Source organism: Phocoena sinus, chromosome 19 (assembly GCF_008692025.1).
Source record: "Phocoena sinus isolate mPhoSin1 chromosome 19, mPhoSin1.pri, whole genome shotgun sequence".
NCBI classification, from domain to species: Eukaryota; Metazoa; Chordata; class Mammalia; order Artiodactyla; family Phocoenidae; genus Phocoena; species Phocoena sinus.
Window position 1 is genome coordinate 43,499,687 of NC_045781.1, and position 15,562 is coordinate 43,515,248.

At 48.9% G+C, this 15,562-nt stretch overlaps 1 protein-coding gene across 1 annotated transcript in view; it reads left to right on the top strand.

Annotated features, from left to right (window-relative positions):
• The first annotated feature begins 13,442 nt into the window (after positions 1-13,442).
• The window catches only part of ZFHX3 (zinc finger homeobox 3), a 241,888-nt gene continuing 239,768 nt past the window's right edge, over positions 13,443-15,562 (top strand). The window contains exon 1 of the mRNA XM_032612614.1: positions 13,443-13,564. The gene's annotated coding sequence lies outside the window, so the exon portion shown is untranslated. The remainder of the gene's footprint in view (positions 13,565-15,562) is intronic.

Consider the following 15,562-nt stretch of genomic DNA (forward strand, 5'->3'; position numbering starts at 1 on the left):
CATTAACCTCACAAAAGACACATTGTGCAGGGGACAAAAAAAAGCCCCTTCTTCTACAATAACTTTTAGCTTTTTTATTTTTAGAAAATGACAAAGGTTTTGCAAGCACTGATTGGTGAAACCTGTAGCAAGCCAGGCTGGACTTGGCTTTATTGATCTACTGTCCCGCGTGGAAAGCAGCCAGGAGAAGTTTGAATGGCAATCCAGATTTGGCTCATAGAGAGGAAACCCCCGATTTTTCTAAATGTATTTTTTTCCTAAATAAAACAGTATTATTCCCAGAGTGAATTCAGAAGGATTAGATGAGGTAACCCTGCAAAATCCTAAACCGGTTTTCTCCTCTTAGTCTCGACTAAGAAGCTGCCTGCACTTAAGAGCACTGGAAAATCTCTCAAAATGAAGAATTCCCTTCTAGTCAAACAGATTCCCCGATTAATTCCCAAATTCCTTCTAAAATAAATAATCCAGCTAGGCTGGGACAAAAAATTTTTTTTCTCTAAAAAATAAGTTTTAGTGCGTATTCTCTACCTGATGATTACAGAGTTCACGAATAATGCCTTCAAAAACATAAATGTTGTTTTTACATTTGTGTGCAGATCACTTAAAGCGCAAATTGCATTTTATTTTATTCCAGACATTGTAATTTCAATGGTACTAGTTCATATTTAGAACTTACATAAATACATACTTGTCATTTTAAAAAAATCTATTGCAGTAGCAGGGACGGTAAGGCTAGGATTTGAAAGGGGGGAGAAAAAAAGGAGAGAGAGAGAGAGAAAGAGAGAGAGAGAGAGAGAGAGAGAGAGAGAGAGAGAGAGAGAGAGAGTCAGTCCTGTTCTTCCTGCGTTTGTTTGCTTGCTTTTTGGAGGTATCATACACCCGCCTAAGTGATGGCTTTGATGTACTGGGAATCGGTACAGTAGCAGGGTCCCTGGTTGCTGTCTTTGATTCTAGGGATCTCCTTTGGGCTCTGGTGGGATGTACCGCGCTCCTAGTCTTTATCTGAAACCCATCCTCTCATTTCAAGCCCTTTGGCTTCGAGACTCTGCTCCAAACTCTTGGAGGTAGCTATAAGACTTTTTTTTTTCTTTTTCTTCTTCTTTTTTTTTTTTTTTTGGCATTTAGGGAAGGGGTATGTAATTCCCCACCCCCCCACACATACTCTAGACCTTTCCTCGCTATTTAAATATATTGGCTTTCTTTCTTACGAATTTAGTCTGAAATTATTTTTCACTGCCTTTATTACATCCCTGCTTTTGATGGCAAAATAGCTTCCTGTGTTTTGAAAACATCTGCTTTCCAGGTTTTACACGAGAAAATTGATTTTACTTTTCTCTTAAGTCCAGAAAGGTAGAAAGTTGGACTTGTTTCCAAGTGCAACTTTTCCTTTTCTTGTCTTTCCTTGAGTTATCCCCTTCCAGTTCTGATTCACTTTCCCCCTTTTACTTCTAATCATCACTCCCCCCTTCCCCTCTCCTTCTAAAGAACCAGAGAAGATTGATTGCATCTTATTTCAGAGGACAAAATTAACATATTATATCTTTTTTCGTCTAGTCTATGGTACGGTTAAAGTTTTCTCCATTTGTCCTCTGATTTGGGGGGGGGGGAGGTAATTTTCCTCCTTTTTAAAAAAATCTCCGATTTGCAATTTAAAGTGCCCTCTATTCTAAGTCTCTGCTGCTTCTCTGCTCTTTCACTTAAATCTTTGCTTTAAGCTGTCCCACTCCATTATTGCCCCCCCGTACTCTTCTTTGAAGATGCTCTCTTCCTATTTAATTTAAACATTGCTGCGTTTGCCTAAAAAAGAAAGAAAAAAAGAAAGGGGGAAAGAAAAAACAAGAAAGAAAGGAGAGAAAAAAGAGAAAGAAAAAAAATCTTTTAAAAAATCTTAGCCAGGTTCCTATTGTTGCTTCTCTGCATTTCACTTCTCGGTGTGTGTGTGTGTGTGTGTGTGTGTGTGTGTGTGTGTGTGTGGTGTATGTGTGTGTGTGTGCGCGCGCGTGTGTATGTGTTTTTAATACATGCATAAACTTTTGGTGCCTCTCTCCCTCTTCCTGGGCTCTTCTCCCATCCTCTCTTCCTGCTCTCCTCGCCCAGCTCATCACTTTCCCCTGGTTTTTTTTTTTTTTTTCCCTCCCTTCCTCCCCTCTGCCTCCCTCCACCTCCTCCTTTTCTTTTTTGCTGAATCTTATTGATCCAGAAGGTGGCTAATTAGCCCTTCCCGTCGTGCCTGGGTAATGAAGCACATGCGCACTGAATTAATCACAGCCATTTTTTGCAGGAAACTAATTAGCAGAATAAAGATCCAAAGACTTTTTTTTCTTTTCACTCATCAGCTCCCACTTCCAGCGCGTCCCCTCCGACCGCTGCAGCCGCCGCCGCCGCCGCCGCCTCCTCCTCCTCCTCCTCCCGGCCGCAGCCGCCGCCGCCACCGCCTGCTTTGCATCCCAATTACAGCCTAGAGCCGCTGCCGCCGCCGCCGCTTCTCTTCCGTGGCCCCTGCCCGCTCCGGGGGCTGTAAACTCCCCGCCAACCATGCTGCTCGGCGGCAGCGGCGGCGGCGGCTCCGGCTCCCCGGCTGCGGCCGCCTCCCGCCCCGGGCTCCGCCGAGCGCGCTCCAGCTCCGCCGCCGCCGCCGCCGCCGCCAGCAGCGCGTCCTCCGCCGCCGCCGACCCCCGCCAGCCGCCGCTGCTGCCTTGATGGGCTCCGCGGCCCGAGCGCCTCTTTTCGGGATTAAAAGCGCCGCCAGCTCCCGCCGCCGCCGCCGCCGCCAGCAGCGCCGCTGCAGCCGCCGCCGCCGGAGAAGCAACCGCGTAAGTGGCAACTTTTCCCTCTTTTTTTTTTTTTTTTTCCCGCCGCCGCCGCCGCCGCCGCCTGCTCCTCCTCCTCCCGCCGCCACCGCCCGGACGCGGGGCTCCTCGGGGCGCCCGGGCTGCTTTGCATGGGGCTCGTCCTGCCCCCTCCCGGCTCCCGCGCCCGGCCGCCGTCGCCCGCGCTCCCCGCGCCCGCGCCCTGCTCGCTCGCTGCGTCCCGCTCGCCTTCCCCCTGCGCCAAACTTTCTCTTTCTCTTCTTCCTCCTCCTCCTGCCGCCGCCGCCGCCGAGCCCGGGCCGCCCCCTCCTCCCCGGCCCCCGCGCCGCCGCCGCCGGCGACCCCCGGGAGGGTGGAGGCGCCCGGGGCGAGGCCCGCGCGGCGAGTTTGGAGGCGCCGCCGGGCAGGGCCGGCCGAGGGCGGGAGGGCGGCCGGGGTCCGGGCGCCGAGACAAAGGCGGCGGTCGGTGGGGGGGTCCGCGGTGCCGAGCTCCCCCGCCCTTGGCCCCCAACTTTGCCCCACCCCGGGAGGCGCCGGGGCCCCGGGCTGAGCCGCGGCGCGGGGCGCGCACCCGGCCTGGAGCCGTCGCCGCGGCTGCTGCAGCTGGCCGGCCGGCCGGCCGGCCGGGCGCCTTCCGCGCCAGGGCTCCACTTGCCGGGAACGCGGCCGCCGGGCCGGAGACCCGGGGTCCGAGAGCGGGCGAGGGGGCGAGGCGGCAGCCCGACCTTCTCTACCTGCGCGCTCTCCGCCCTGCCCCACTGGCAGCGCCGCGAGCGCCCTGAGGGGCCTCTGCCCTGGACACTAGGGGCTCCCGGGGGCTCGGGGCTGCGCCGCCGGCCGGGACCAGACCTCGCCTGGCCGGCCTCTCCTTGTCCAGCTGAGTTGAGAGACCTCAGATGATTCCTTCTTCTGTTCCCCCCTCCTTTTTTTTTGTTTCTTTCCTTTTCTTTTTCTTCTTTTTTCCCTTTTCTTTTCTTTTTTTTTGTTCACGCGAATCTGGGATTGTTTACGTTCCGTTCCCCACTTTCACCCTCGTCCTGTTCACTCCTCTTTCCCATGTATTTCCCCCATTAGATGCAAAAATCACGTTCCTGAATTTTGCATTATTCATTTTCATGTACATCTTTTTGCATATCTATTGGAGAGTAGAGCTAAGTGTATTTTATGCCGGGTATTTAAATTGTGTGTGGACTCAGTAGGCTGCTTGTGGAGCTGTTGAAAAAATACATTTTACTTTGCAAATTAATCTGTTGCTCAGACTCTGACTTTTGCAAAATGTTGTGCAGTTCGACTTCGACTGTAGCAAATTCTTTGATTACAAGTGCTTGCAAAAATCACCCACTCTTAACTTTTCCCCCTTGTTGCTTTGAAGTAGGGTAAATATGACAGTTTTTATTGGTCTCAATTATTGAAACTTGATCTATGGACTATATGGAAGAAGGAGCCTGATTGCCTTTTTCTGGCCTCCAGTTCTAGTGACTTTTAAAAGGGTGTTTGTTAAGTACCTTTGAAGAATATGACATACGGTGATCGCTTGGCTGTAATGCAAATTACAGAACATAAATTCACTTTGGAATTAAAAAAAGACTCGAGCCCTTTCAGTGGGGACACTTGAGGATTTATTATGTTTTTTAAAAAATTACTTTTTTCTCCCTAGTTGGGAGAATGGCTAGTTCCAGACCAACTTATTTGGAGGTCTATGGAAAGAGGCTTGGGAAATGGGAGAGGGGAGAAGATTGATCACAGTCTGCGTAATCGATAGGGCAGCCTGCTGCAATCTTGTACCTACATTTACTGTACATTTCTGCAGTATCTGCAGCGTGGGTGCTCCAGTGCCTTGCTCGGCCTCTTGGAGCAGATTTAGAGGCAGTACAAGCAGAATTTACTGCCAGCCCTCCGGAATAATATAGGGGAAAGCTGCTGGATTGTGTCTCATTTTAAACCTCCTTCACAGTACTGTACATTTTTTTTTTTTTTGGTGAATCTGTTTACATGTGAGGCTTTCGGGTACTGAACCCTCAAAGTGTAGGTATCGTATAGGTTGGGAGTGGAAAGTATTGGAAGGGGGGTTAGGAGATGGGAATTCATTTATTGAATTACCACTTCGGGGGTCCTCTGCTTATCTTATAATGTGAAATATCTTTAACAAGAGCAAGGAATTTAGAGTGAGGAATATGAGAGAGTAATACACCAGAGACTGAAGCAGTGTGAAAAGTAAGGATTGCTCTGTGTGTGCGTGAGAGAGAGAGAGAGAGAGAGAGAGAGAGAGAGAGAGAGAGAGGGAGAAGAGAAGAGAGGGAGAGAGAGAGAGAATACAGACACTTATAGTCAGGCTTGAAAGCGTGGTGGTAGGTGAATCCATATTTGGAGATGATTTTGAAATAGTCTAGCAAATGGTGCATGAACAGGATTTTGTAAAAAGTGTGTACGGAGTCAGTTTTGAAAAGATTGCCTTTCGGGGAGATGAGGTGTGGGCAGGAAAACCCACTCTAGGCCAGCAGCCTTCCTCTGTCTGTGTGTCTCCTCCCTTCCCCCTCCCTGAGTTCTAGTTTTTAATTACTTAATGCTGAAACGCACAGGGCTTATATAAATATTTGCAAATGCTCTTTCCTATTGATTTCTCTGGATAAACTGCCCTGCTCAGGTCCAGAGAGGAGGCAATTCAGATCTGTGGACTTTTTAAACATACAAAGTCTCTGGAGGAGGGTTGGTCTGTGCACGTGTGCGTTTATGGGTAGAGTTGTAGACGTGAAGATTTTGGGGGGCTGCAAGGAGAGTTCAGTCTCCTCTTGGCTGGAGCTGGCCCCAAGGCCTGGCAGTTCTGACAGATGCGTGTGTGTGTGTGTGTGTGTGTGTGTGTGTGTACTTGTGTACAGGTACATACTTTGCGGGGGGGGTCTACCCTGGGGGTGTCTGAATGCATATGCACTGACAGCACTTCCCCCCCCCCCGCCCCCATTAAATATGGAGCAGTTTTGCAGGGCTCGGTGACTGCCTTCTCCTCAGGGTCACGTTGAGTTCGAATCTGACCCAAGGTGCAGGAATCCTGCAATGGGGAAATAAAAGAATATATAGAATGGGGTCAGGTCAGCTGCTCACAGGCCAAAACCCCTACAGCTGCTTTGATTTTATTTTTTTGTGTATATTTTAGGCTCCTCCTGCCATGTTACAAATTGGGCCTCCCCCTCTCAGGTGTTTGCTCTGTAGCTTAAAGGCACCAGAGCCTCTGCCTGCGTTGATGTCTGCTTCCAGCAAGAACAGAAAACCCACATACCAAATCCAAAACAAAACAGAGGAAGGAGGGGGAGGAAGAAAACCCCTATTGAGTTCAGGCAAATAAGGTTGGGTCTCCAGATCCGATTACAAAGCAGCTCTGAATATGCAAGACAGCACACAGGACCAGTTATTCCAGTTACAACAAACTATTAAAAAAAGAGAGAGAAAAGAAAAGGCATGTTTAGGTCGTAATTTGTTAGTACAAGGAAAAGAATCCCACATAAAGCTGCCGTTTTCCCCCCTCCCTTTGCTGGCTTCACATAGAATTCACTCACCCTTTTCTGATTTGTCTACTGTATAGGTTCTTTTATTAAAATCTTTGGGTTTAGGAAGATCGCTGCAAGCAACACATTTTCTGTATTTTTTCCCCTTTATCTTAGAGGAGAGTTGGCAGGGGTTCTGTGGTTTGCAGTTACACAATATGTTATCATGTTTTTAATCACTAAATCATTGCAGTGGTTATAGATTTACAGTCTTGGGGTATTACAGAGAAGAGCAGGGCGGCTATATGTATGCTTTTAAATTACACCAATGTAAACTGAGTACAGCAGCTGTGAATATGGTCGGCAGACTTCATCCCTCCTCCACCCCCAAGCATCTTCGTTCTTTTTCTCCCCTCTGTGATTTTTTTTAAATTGTTCAGTTTGCTTAAAAAAAACATCCCCCCTCCTATATTCCTTTTCTCTTCATCCTCCTGCACAAAATATTTTTATTTCAGACTTCTGACACCAGGTAAGTTGGAATTCAAACTCTTGAAATAGGACTTCGGATCAGGGAGCATAGTAATAATAATTTAAAAAGTGGATTTCCTAAGAAATCCTCTTGGTTTTCATACCCATGACCTGTATAGGGATGGAGGGCGGATTGCACATCGTGAGGCGGGGTGGCCAGAGTGGAGGGAAGGCAGGCTTGTGGCGCTTGCCTGCCTAGAGCCTCCAGTGTCCTGTCACTGTGAGCCCACTTTCAGCTTCTGTTTTTCATATTATTATGTAACAGAATCCTTGGCAGCATTAAAAATTCAGTATTACAAGCTGATTGTAATGCTGCCTCATTAGACAGCACTGTCTGGCCTTGTATTAAGTGAAACACAGAGCATGGCTTTTAGATTATAAACACCAATAAATATTAAGGATCAGCAGAGGGGGGAAACAGTCAGCTGGGTTTTTGGCCCCTTCTGGTTTTAAATCCCTTCCCATCTTCTTCCCTTCGTCATCCCCTCCGACCCCGGGCCTTGGTAACTGTCATCTGTTTTCCTGGGATGCTGATGTGTTGACCTTGGTGACATTTTAGGAGGGCTTTTTATAGAGTTATCTTGTATACACAAAAGGTTTGGAAGTTTGTTTTGTTTTGATCTGCAATAAACAGGCCCTTCACTTTGCTGATGTCATTTCCGTTCATATTTGAGTTGTTTATTGTGCTTCTTCGCAGGGCCCTCTCATCCCTACCCCCACCTCGCTTTTCAGCCAGAGTCTGTGGCCGCCTGGGGAAGGGGGAATGCGTTCCTAAGCTGCCAGGTCTGGGTTCAAAGGCTGAGGGTTGCGTGTCACTGCGTCGTCCTAGGGTTCGCCCGCTGGGGAAGATGTTTCTAGCTTCGAATCTGGTTAAGCACTCCGACATCCACTTGCCCTGGTATTTTCATGGCATGCAGTGATTCACCTCAGCTTCCTTTCTTTGAAGCACCCCCCCCCCCCCGCCCGTGCGCGCGCCCGTGCACGCGCACACACACACACGCACACACACCCCTTGTCTGTGTCTTTAGGACATCCTTATTGCCCACATCTCCATGCAACGCCGCCCCCCAAAAAAAACAACACCTAATCTCGTAATGATGACTTTGATTCAGTTGCAAATCTGAAGCTGGCTTTAGGGACTTCATGCTGTGAAAAAAAGAAAACATTTCCAGGCGTTGCCCCAGTCTCGCTGCAACCCTGCGCCTTCTATCCCTGTTCAGTTTTTTTTTCTCCTTTTGCATTTATTTTTCTGTTCCCTGCCTTTTCATAGACGTAAAGGCTATTCTGATGTTACTAAAAATGACCGTAATGACCAGTGTCTCTTATTTCCTTGTGATCCACAATCGGAATACCCCCTCCTCAAAAAAAAAAAAAAAAAAAAAAAAAGGGTGGGGAGAGGAAGGAGGAAAAACTGAGTGTGTAGATCCCCAAGGCTTTCCTCTAATAGGATGATGGGTTTTAGGTTAAAAAAAATATTATTGTTTTGTTCTTTTAGGTTTAGAAATAATAGGGGGAGAGGGAAAAGCAGTCATTAGGAAGTTCACTGAGCTGCTTTCCAACTAAGACGGGTGAAAAATGAACCTGCATTGACACTTGGCTCCATGTGAAAGCCCCAGTAACCTCTCCCCCCTTCCGTTGCCCTGGCCTTTTGTTCCTGGAGAACGGAGCTAAGGTGCTTTTTCTCCCAGACCAAAGGCAGCAGGCAAGGAGTCCCCTTGTGTGCGCATCGCCTTTAGATGGCCTTCTCATGGTTATTGTCAATGCAGACTCCCCCAAACAATTGCTCCAGGGAGACACAAAAGCAAAAACATTTGTCCTATTTTTTTAACCTCTTTGTTTTAGATTTTTTTTTATCCATTCTTTAAATTTCACAGTTTCTGTTTGTCTGCAGAGAGACAAACGGAACAGCATGAGGCAAGCGCGTTTTACCATAGGCCTCACTGGCAATTGGAACGGCCTCAATAGAAATCCAGATTCTTAAAACACTGGCTGACTTGGAGGAGATGTGAAATTGCAGCTTGGGGCTCTTAAGTGAGATTAGCACCGATTTCGAACAAAAATGCACTAAAAGGAAAAGATAAGACAATGGGATTCTGGAATCATTTAGGGGAAGTGTGAAAAGGGTCACCTTTTGTTTATCTCTTAGGATCCTGCCCCAAGAAGTGGTCGCTTGATGGGAAGGAATTGCAAATCCAAATGCAATTCTTCATTTAAAAAAAGACCTGATTCTGGTTATTGTGCTATTGGTGTATCGTTTCAGTGTTGGTTTTAAAGCACTGGACCGGTGTGGGGACTACTGGTATGCACTGTGGAACTGATGCTGTGTTGAGAATTTGTTTTTGAAACTACGATTTATATAGAGGCCATATCCCCTCCCCCCTTTTCTTTCCTCTCCCGTTTCCTTTTTCCTTTCTTCTCCCTCCAACCCGCTTCCCCTCCAAGAATGTAGTGGTTTGCATCAGGCTGAGGGCAGAGGGATGTGTCAGATCGTGGGGATGGCCTGTGAACAGACTAGGAGTCCACCTCTTTCCTGGCCCCGAACAAAGCACCTCTCTCCTGTAATGTATGGGCCCTGATTGCAACGTTGTCCTTAAGCATCTGTCTGCCTTTTTATTAAAATTCTCAATTTCAAGGTTTAGAAACACAAATGTAAGAATCCCCCTGGGTATAAAAGTCTTGCATGGCAAATTCTCTTTGCCCTTTCAGAAATAATATTTTTGTTTAAAAAAAAAAAGCGCAAGCTCTTTACCTAATGTCTTGAAGCCGTTTTAAGGCAAGGTCTTTGTTTTTGCTTTCCGAAAACTTGGCCTTTGTAACTTAAAATTGAGGAAAGCTCTTCTCTATCACAGTTTTAAAAAAATGGTTCCTCATTTGTGTCTTTTTTAGATGTGTCATTGATAGCTTTAAGGGTCTGAGCTGAGGAGGGTGGGGAAGTGAACCACATAAGGTTCCACCTACGATTTGGGGGGTAAAAATTAATCTATGGAATTAGCATTGTAGCGAGAGATGGAGGCCTTGAGGTTTGTGACAGAGAGATGTGAATCAGAACATCTGTTAGGCCTTGGCACACCAGCCTCCAGCGGTTCTGAAGGTGAGTGTGGGCTGTTCTGAGGAAAGCCTGCATTCTGTATCATACCCAGGAGGGCCTGGCCACCCAGTGGTACCAGGCTTCTAAGTATAACTGCCTATAAAGGATGGGGTGAATTCAGGGCATGCAGTGCACTTCAGCTCCAAATGGATCCTTGCTTATTTCAGGGACTTTTGTTTTTGTTTTGTTTTGTGCCCTCTTCTGGCTTTTTTCTTTGTTAAAGCCTCAGGGTTATTGAAGCACTAGTTTTAAAATCAACGTGTATGTATAATTTAATAAAAATAGAAGGATCTGAAAGAGTACACAAGTCTGCCTCAACCCAGTTGTCCTGTGTAGAGCCCAGGTTTAGCTAGAAGTCAGTAGGCTGACATTCGCTGTCTCTTAGCCCAGAGATCATATTTACCTTTGCTGAAGTGAAAGGAACAGCATTGGTGAGTGAGTGTATATGTGGAGTGAGAGAGAGAGAGAGAGAGAGAGAGAGAGAGTGTGAGAGCGAGCGAGCAGGAGAGAGGGAGAGGGAGAGGGAGAGAGGGAGAGAGAGAACCAGTTTGGCTCGGATGGGATCTTTGTAATTTACCAGCCAGCTAAGTAAGCATTAGGGGGCTGGCCTCTGGCTTGGAGAGTGGCTAAGGGGAGGAGTGAGGGAAGGGTTAGCATTGCCTGATTTATTTTTAAATATTTATCCTTTTGGCTGTTGCCAGTTACGCTTTCCAGATGAGACGAGACTAGTTATGGAGAGCTGGAAGGAAAGAATTGCCTTTTCTGAGAGTGGGTTTATTTGTCAACAGTTTTCAGGACGGAGAGCGCCGGGCTGTCACCGCTGGGTAGGCCGTGGGTGTCACGTCAGGCAGCTGCCCTGGGAAGAGCTGGGGCCTTTCAGAGCTGGGGGACAGAATCTGTAACATGTATGTCAGAGAAACTGTTGATTCCATATGGAAGTGCAAAAGTTGCAAATCCCCTCTGAAAAGGTATTGTTTTGATTAGCGATGGAAAGAAGTTTTGGTCGAGGTAACACACCCGCTTTTGGCTTTTGTGTGATCCTTTATATTCGTGATGATCCAGAGGCCACAGATTACCGGCCTGTGGATTACCTGTTAAATTTGTGTCTGTAACAAAGGCAGGCTTGACCAGGCCTCACTGTGTCTGTAGCTGGTGTCCGATTAAGATAAAGGAAAGGGACTCAGGGTCACGCTCAGCTCTACTTGTCAGGACTCTTGAGGTGCAGGAGGCAGATGCAAGTGTCTGCCCCTTGGGACAGGCAGTTTCAGGACAGACCCCCTCAGGGCCTTCTGCCCACAACCTCCACATGCTTCCAGGTTGCTTTGAAGCTGGCTCTTTGGGCTTTCTAGCTTTCATTGTATTGAAAATATTTATCTGTTGGCCCACCAGGTTCATGATGTCACCAGATTAGGTTTTCCCCTGTTAATAAAAGTTAAGACAAAGCAGCAAAATTCGATTTTCTGGGAGTATAAACATTTTCGTATTGTCATTAATTTATCTGCTGGGCCGTGGGTTGCTTCCAGGCAAGAATGGGGGCCTAGAGTCTTCATTCTCGTGAAGACGTTTCCAGAGACATCTCTGAGTCGTGTGCGCCATGTTACTTGCGTTATTGCTAGCATCATCATCTACGTGTATTATTCATAGTTACTTTTTCAATTAAATTATTCATTAGTTTTCTTTAAGGTGTTCTTAACTCATGTGGCTAACATAAATAATAGTGTGTTTTGAAAACACCACCTGTTCTTGGGCCTTAAGTCAGGCGGTCTGGAAACAGCTCTGCAGTGGCCATACTCTGGTTTACAAAATCATCCTCCACTTTCCTTTTCCTATCTTCACCCCCCCCCCCCCCCCCCCGCCACCCCGTCACTCTCTCATGTGTGACAGAATGTGGCTTGTGTTCTCCTTTGTCCCTAATCGGACATGATTCCCTAGAGGCAGTCTTTTCTCCCTGGGCCCTAGCTGGAAAAAAAATTTTTTGGAGTTTCTTTTTTGGACTAAAATGTAGAGAGGGGTTGTCCTTTCCCAACAGGTAAGATAGTTATGTTAATCTGAACCCGAATTATATTGTGCAAAATGCCTTCTAGTTTCCATCATCCTTTTCTCCTGCACCAGTGTGTGCTTAATGCTAATACGATTCCATACATACAGCTCTTCGCCTCGTGAGCTTATTATATTTCTAACACTTGCACGGTTCATTATTGTGCAGTCAGAAAGGACTCTCAAGGCTCTGGGGCCAGCCTGGGTGGGTGGCTTTCAGAAAGGGTAAAAGCAGGTGCCTTTCTGTGCTGAGACTCGGGAGTAAATTCAGACGGAGCGTGGGATTCTGGCAGGGAGGACAGGGGACTTCCGGTGAGATTTCTGTGGCGCTGTCTTTTCATATCAGAATAGAGAAGGTGAACCTGGGGAGATACAAAAGTGTCCAGCGATTACTTTGACCACCTGGGGTAGCCGCATTAAATTTGACCCGGGGGGTAGAATCTTCCTACGCAGGGCATGAGCTGTGCGTTATCTGTGGCTTCTTAAGGCATCTTGTTTAAGACCCTAAGGTTAACTGCAGACTGCGACTTTTCTTCCTCTCTTTATGTCTCCTTTTTCCTTTTTTCTCCCAAGAAAAACTCTATCCTTAAACTCTCAGTGGAGAGCAGGGGATGTTTTTATAAGTTTCTGCAGCTGAAAAACAGAAGTGCTTTGTAAAGCAGTTAATAGGATGGGTGTGTGTTTCCAATAAATTCCTGTCCACATTGGCTAATGTCCCCATGCTAGAGTGGCCTGGCTGTGACGTGGCTGGGGCCCAGAGACCGATGGCTTCTGTTTGGAGGCCCCAGGCTCCTTCTTGTGGCCGAGGGCATGTCCCTTTCTTCTCGCCGTTTTCTAGGCCGGCCCCTGACTTTTGATGAGTGAGGGGTCAGCGCCTGGGGAGGACCGTGCTTTGTTCCCGCCGGGCCGGTTCTCCGCGCGGCGCAGGCCGAGCCGCCCGGGGCTCAGGTCCCCGGGCGCGAGGTACGGCCTGCCCGGAGGCCCGTGCCCGGAGCGCGGCCGAGTGCTTGGGCCTCGCGCGCCCGTGTGTGTTCCCGTGTTCCCGCGGGCGCGGCTGCCTCCGAGCACCGGGCCTGCGCCCGGCACGACTGTAGATGTCAGGCTTTGCCCGGAGAGCGGAGCGGCGGCGGGGCTGTGAGTTTCAAATTAACCTTCCGCTTTGTTGCTGTGTAATGTGGATCCCCGAAGGCCCCCCGCCCCGCCCGCCCCCCTTCCCCGGGCGGTGCGCGCTGCAAACTGCGAGTTGAGCTTCATTTACATAAAGCGATTCCGGGCGGGCGGGCGGCCGAGCCGGCAGCGGGCAGGCCGGCAAACCGGGACGCGAGCGCCGCGCCCCGTGGGTGAATCTCCGCCGCGCGCCCGGGGACCCTCCCTCCCGGGGAGGGGCGGCTGCCAGCCCGGGCCGCCACCATGAGCCCCGCTCCCCTGCCCCGGGCCCCCCCGCACCCAGCCAGAGGCACCTCGGAGCCCCGGGGGCAGCGGGAGGTGGGGAAAAGGCCGCCTGGGGTGGGTAAGTTCGGGGCTCGGGTGCCGCTGGAGTTTCCCATTGTCGCGCCTGCCTCGGCCCCCGGACCCGCGAGTGCCCCCTCCCTCCGGAGGTGTGCGGAGCCTTTGTGTGCCAGGTGAGTGCAGCCTCCCTCCCCCGCCCGCCCTCCGGGTCCGCGCAGCCGGCCTGGAGCTGCGGGCAGGTGTTGCGAGTCTTGGCTGAACTTCCCATTCTCTTGGGGCATGTGGGGGAAGGGCAGGCTGGATGCACCTGAACTACTAGGACTCTAATTGGAACCGACCTGGGGCGAGAGCCTCTGAATTCTGCTGGGCACTGAGTACAGACCTTCCTCCTTCCCTCCCTTCCTTCCATCTTTCCTCCCCACCCCCACCCCCCCTCCGGCCTTCCTTATTTTGCTTTTGGATTAGTTCCTGCCTTCTGAATATTTGCGGTGCTGGTGTCATTTAGAAGTTTGAGTTCCTCCGCCTAAAAATGCACCCTTTTCATCGCGAGAGAAGTCACTGGCCAGTTGGAAGCAATGTGAAGAACGGGGTTATTGGGGAGTAGTTAAAGGGAGAATCAGAGTTTGGGAGCTGGAAAACACCTTTGGAGATCGACTTGTCCACCCTCAACTTTGAGTCTGTTGGCACTCTGGAAAAACAGAGCAGCGTTCATTTCCGTGGGGAGGGGGGTGGGCAAGAGGGAGAGCTGAGACGTTTGTCCTGTTAAAAGAAGAGGAAGGCCCAAGTTAGGTCAGTAGCAGAAAAAGAAGTAATCATGGCAGGCTAGAGGGGAAAGAACTTTCTGGAGAATGGTCCTTTCTGCTTTGGATATACCTGTGTTATAATGATGGGAAAATGCCTAGAGGGCAAAGATCACAGCCCATGCCTGGTGTAGTCCAAGAGTGCGTTGCCTGGCACAGTGGTGCACGGTATATAAACTGGTTTAAATGAAACTGGCTAGCAGGTGAATCCAAGAGGGTCCTCCCCCCTCCCCCCGCCCTACATTTGTGTCCTTTAACTGGCCTTGAGGACTCTAAAAGCCACTGACAGATAACCTCAGAGAGGACACATGGCCCCACTTGGGCACAGGGAGAAGGCCTCTCCCTCAGGCTGGGGCCTGCATGGTGGAATGCATCAAGGCAAAGTGAGGAAAACAATCTTAAGCCTTGAAGGTAGATAGTGAGAAAGTTACAGGTCATCCTATTTCATTCCCATGCTTTGAGATCCTTGGGGAAAGGTCACTGAATAAATAGAGTATAATTTAGAGCTCCTGCTAGCTGAGGAACTTCGTCTCTTTGCCATCGAGCAGCAGGTGTGTTTGTAGAGTTGGCCCCTGGAGTCCCCTCATTCCTAAATTCAGGAGGTGTCAAACCTTCATGTTCTTTTAATGGCTGTGGTTTCTGGATAGGTTTCAAGGGGAAACCCTAAAAATCACGAGCTCCAGTAGGCTGGGCTGGAGAGGGAAGCCTGAGTGAGAGGGCAGAGACTACATTGGAGAGGAAAACATACACCTTCCAGGGTAACCTGATCGAGAAAAGCCGAGGCCAGGAGCACAGGCCTGTTCCTTGTTAGCAGAACAGCCACTAGCGGCATGAGATTCTGATTCCTTCTTGTTACCCAACCCAAAAAGCAATTAGGGAACAGAGGTGGTGGAATGTGAGGGAAGTCAGGAGACTGGGGTTCTAAATAATTTAAGGGTTTCAAGAATAGGGTCATTGGAGAGAGGTACATACCTGGATGTTTGCACACCTGTATTTGTGTTCATTCTCTTTTGTGGAGACCTCGAAGGCCCCCTTTCAGAGGCATGTGGCTATGAAGGCCAAGAGAAACTTTTCCTCTCCCCTTTCCTTAAATTACAGGACTAAGGAGATTGTCTGCGTTTAGTTTCCAGCATGTTTTCAGAGAGCGTGTAAGTGCCTCTCAGAATGGGCTAGGGTCACACTTTGTTCTTTTATTTAATTACACAAGTATTATTTAACAACATGGGGCAGATGCAGAAGCAAGCACTTTTACACTTTAAAATCAGTCCTTTTGGAGTCACAAGGAATTAAGTGACTTGGAGACCTTCTGTCTTGATGACATGGGTCACCTCCCTTTGCCAGCTCTCTTTTGAAATGGCTGCATTTTCTATT